This window comes from Choloepus didactylus, chromosome 13, assembly GCF_015220235.1.
Source record: "Choloepus didactylus isolate mChoDid1 chromosome 13, mChoDid1.pri, whole genome shotgun sequence".
In the NCBI taxonomy this organism is placed as follows: domain Eukaryota; kingdom Metazoa; phylum Chordata; class Mammalia; order Pilosa; family Megalonychidae; genus Choloepus; species Choloepus didactylus.
Window position 1 is genome coordinate 79,904,952 of NC_051319.1, and position 4,681 is coordinate 79,909,632.

At 48.0% G+C, this 4,681-nt stretch overlaps 1 pseudogene; it reads right to left on the minus strand.

Annotated features, from left to right (window-relative positions):
• Nucleotides 1–3,444: 3,444 nt before the first annotated feature.
• On the minus strand, nucleotides 3,445–4,468 carry LOC119507767 (annotated as a pseudogene).
• Between the last annotated feature and the right edge of the window lie 213 nt (nucleotides 4,469–4,681).

The following is a 4,681-nucleotide window of genomic DNA, read 5'->3' on the forward strand; positions in this document are numbered from 1 at the left end:
CCCCAATCAGGATTTCCCAGACCAAAATGGGCTCCAGTCCCAGAAGGAAGAACTATTCAGTATCCAGTTTCCCCGAGGGTGTCTCTTAGAAAATTGGCACACCCTGTGAGGCCTCAGGTTGCTGTGCTTTTCTGCCTGGCAGGTGGTGCCTGTCAGCCTGTAACTCCAGACTGGTGTAAGGAGGTGTGGCCCGTGGCTGTTTCCCGCCAGGCTCTGGGGTCTGGTTCTGAATGGAAGGTGGGTAGTAGAGCTTGGCACCACCTTCTTCCTCTTATGGAGGATATACCACCTAGGGAGAGGTCATTTACATTTGAATAGTCTCTCTGCCCGTGTTGTCTTCACCCTTGTCTGGGTCAGAGCGTTGGGAACTGAAAATGGCTGAGGCTTTTTCCACTGAGCCGAAAAAGGGACAGAAAGCCCCCTTCAGGGCCAGTCTGCGGCCACCCTCTGGCTCTCCAAGGTCAGTCACCACCAAAAGCCTCTGTCTGCTTGTTGGGGATTTGTATCTTGTATTGAGCAGTCCACGCCTGTTAAATAAAACCCCAGTTGGAGCTCAGCTGAGCTATATTCGCTTGCTTGGAGAGTGTTGCTCTCTAGCACCACAAGACTTTGCAGTTTGGGCTGTGGGGGGAGGGGGCTCCCAGCTTGGATCTGCAGTTTTTACTTACAGATTTTATGCTGTGATCTCAGGCATTCCTCCCAATTCAGGCTGGTGAATGATGAGTGAACGGTCATGTTTGTCCCCCCACAGTTACTCCAGATTATTTACTAGTAGTTCCTGGTTGTTTATTAGTTGTTCCAGGGGGACAAACTAGCTTCCACTCCTCTCTATGCCGCCATCTTTTTCTGTCTCCTAAGTTTTGGCTTTTACCATTAATGCCCATAACTTGGCAAATCTGAGTGGAGGTAGGCTTAGAGTGGCAATTCAGGACAGAGTGGCTCTGTTGTTAATTAAGAAATTAATAATCTTAACTGCCACATTTGAGTGTCACCTGAGGCTCCTCTAGGTTGATGGTCGGAAGTGAAGTCAGCAGAGCCATAAGCAGCCTCAAGCATTTTCAGTCTTTTTCACTTGCCATGAGCAGAACCCTGAGGAGATGGTGCAGTTCCTGTGCTTAATGCTCATATTGGTGGCACCTGGGGCAAATCTCCCAAGGGTCCCGAGGTCAAAGGTCACCTAGAGGTTTCTGGCGCTCTCTGTCATGACCCTCTGATTCACAGTTGAAGCAAGGCCCTTGACTTGGAGCCACGATTCTGGTAACCTTGAAGGGGCAGGATGCTTTTAACAGCAACTGCAATAAACTAAGCCTGTTTTCTGGTCTTCTGCTTACCTCTCATTGCCTTCTCCTCCTCCTTGGCCTTGTCTTGATTGTTAGAGACAGAAAAGTCAGTTTTAACAGACTTTATTGGGAGTCTGCGGGTCCATGGAGAGCCCCCACAGTGTTCTCCAAACATCAGGGGCAGACTGGCTGATGAAATGAGTGCCCAGAAAAATTTTTTCCACTAGCCTCCCCTGGAATCGAGCCAGGCCCTCCTCTTTTTCCTGAGTTATACTCTGTAACATTATAATTTACAGGTTTGATGATATACTTTTTCATTCCCTCTATTAGACAGGTTATCACATGGTCCCTGGCTTTTAAGTTTGCGTGACTCCTCTGATAATTCCAGTTTGGATTAACACTTGGAACCACTATTGCTCCTACTGCATATTGGGCAGGCTGGTGGCCTGCAGGTTGGTTTGTGTGGCCCTGTGCTTCAGTCCAAATTTGACGTTTCTCCTCAGGGGTGTAACAAGAGGACAGAATGACTTGCACATCCCCCCAGGTGAATTTAAAGGCTAACGGTAGGTTTTAAAATTCTTCCATGAGTTTACGCTGTGCTGGATCAGCTGTAGAAAAAGAAACATGATTGCCAATGGTTCCTGTGTCTCCTTTTGCTATTTCGTGAATGGGAGACACACCATCCTCTTTCCCTTTTTTCTCTGTGGAATGGTATAGGACCTGTTGGGCTAGGGTAGTTTGGAGGCAAAGAGCAGGCTGAGGGGCTGGGGTCTTGACTCTGGAGGCACTTCAGGTTCTGGGACAGGATTGTTTGGGGGAGAACTACTTAAAGAGGATCATTTAAAATATCTGCCTCCTTCTGTGAAGAAGGGTCATGGGGAAGGAGTTCCAGACAGTTTTCTTGGGCATAACTTAATTTGCAAAAGCCCTTCATGGATTTATCCTGATATAAGACCATGAAAAGCTGTATGAAAGAAATTTCTTACTACTTTTCCTCCTTTTTACAAAAGAGATATAGTTTTAAGTTAGGGTCATAGCTGACTGTTCCATTCGTGGGCTAACGTTGGCCGTCTTCCAGGCAATAATGTGGCCAGGCAGTATTCCAGTAGAAAATAAGTTTTTCCTTTTTAGTTCTGTGGTGGGAAAATCATCCCAGTTTTGTGGCAGGCAGCCCAATGGACTGTCGACTGGAATACTGGAAGCACCACCCATTTCTAAGGAAGAGAGAGAAGAAAAAGGCAGATTTCAGTACTGGTGCCAGCATCCCAGGTCACTGGCTTGCTGTTCCAAGCACTGATCCTTTGGGCCCATGAAATCAGGCTCCCTATCTCTGGGTGTCCCTGGGGTCCTCGAAGACTCAGGAGATGGATGGCCTGGTACCATCCTGAAGCTGCTGAGCTGTCTTCCTGGGTTTCTGTGGTCTTAACTTACTGCCTAGATTACTGCCTAAGTTGGTGGTATAGTGATGAGTATTGACCGTCCACAGAGGTCAGATCAGGAGTAGTGCTCCAGGAACCAAATCTCTCCAGCCCCTCACATTCAGCCTGCCAACTTACATATTTACCTTGTGAAGTTTATTGCCCTTTGTCAGACTCAAGTACAAGCAGCTTCTTCCCCCTCCCACATCCCAGGCCCATCACTTCTTGGCATCCCAAGGTGGCTAATCCATAAGCAGAAGTCCAGATAGCTCCGTATATACTTGCCCAGCTGTGTTTCACATGGCACCTCCACCAGCTAGGCCTCAGTTCAAATTCTGTATAGGAAGTTCCCATTGCTGTCAAAGAACTCTTGCCCCCACTGCAGTGGTTTGCTACTGAAGTTCTGGTCACCTGGCTTCCTTGCCTTCAATTCCTCTGGTTTCTCATCACTTGACAATCTATCATTTTCAGTTCCTCCAGTACCTTCACAATTGCTGGTAGACTTCTTCGGCAGCTCCCTAGGGCTGCAGCTATGGGCACAAAGCTCTTTTTCTCCAGGCCGTGGATTCCTTTGTTCCTTCCCTTCTGTATCCTTGGTTTACATCCCCTGCAAGTGTTTTAACTCTGTTATTTTAAAGCTGTGCTATGACTCTGGCCTTTGGATGAGGCTTCATCCCCTGGCGTTGTCAAAAAGCATGATACAGAGTGACCTGCAGACAGCGGCTTCAGGGTATTACCAGAAGGCTTCAGGGTATTCTTGAGCTGCTGGAGTGAGGGGTGGGCTCTGTGGGACTCCACTTGATGGTGTAGATTTCTTTGCTGTGAACCTGAAGGTCATGGATACACATATCCTGTTTCATAATCCAGATCTTTAATGTCATGTCAGCAGAATGGGATGCTAGCAGCATTCTAGAAGGATCCCATTTGATTGTGTTGACCTCATTTGTGTGTCCTTAGAAGTTGTGACTAGGCATTTGCAGTCAAGTCTGCACACATGGATGCACATGTCTTGCTACAGGAGGCAAAGGTAGTGTTGTTCTGCCAGTCGACATCAAGAATGGGGGCTGAATGAAAAGGAAACAGTTGTTTGGCTTCTCCTGTGTGGGCGTCCCAAATTATTGTTGTTTTGTCTACACTAGCACTCAAAATGTAATTCCCCTTTTGGTTCCATTTCAAGGCAAAGATGGGGCCTTTATGTTGGCCCAAGGTGCTGGCCAGGTTACTATCTTCTGTCCACATTTTCACAAAACCTTCGTAAGACCTGGTAGCCAATAGTATTCCATTACTATTCCAGTCCTATGAGGTCATGTCTTTGTTACTAGGGACATTGTGTCCTCCTTCTCATGGGCAGTACCTCAGCTAAAGCTGGGTAGAGTCTCCATTGCGGTTCTCATTAAGGTTCCAAATCCTTGCACTGGAATCTCCAGATCTGGAAGTCAGGAGATCACTGACAGAGTTCCAGGCACAGATTTACACCGTGAACTCATGGCCCCTAAAGACAGTGGCCTTGTTGGTTGGAATTTCAACATCCCCATTTGTCTCCATTGATTTTGAATGATTATTTATCATGCGTGCCCCATTTTCATCCCCGTTCACAGTTGGCCTCTCTGTTCTTTGGTGGATTTTGCTGGGACACAGCTGCTGGGGGTGCCATCACTCCGCTGCTATTGCTGCTGCTGCTCCAGCATTGGCTTGCTGCTGCTCCAGCTTCTCTCTGAATGACTGTTGTCGTGTCTTCCCCTGATGGTCCAGAGGCGGGGCCTGGAGCATCTTGAATGCCCACATTCACAAGGGCTCCAGTTCCTTGGCCATCTTGGTGGCCAAGGCCTGCAGGTAGCCCCTTGAGACCTCATCATTCACCTGGCTGAGGATGTTGGCAATTTGGGCCTCCCACTTGCTCTCTGTCTCCTGCTGCTCAACTTCCAGCCATTGCTTGCTCTGCTGCTCATGCTCCAGTTTTTCTGCCAGCTGCTTTTGCTCCTA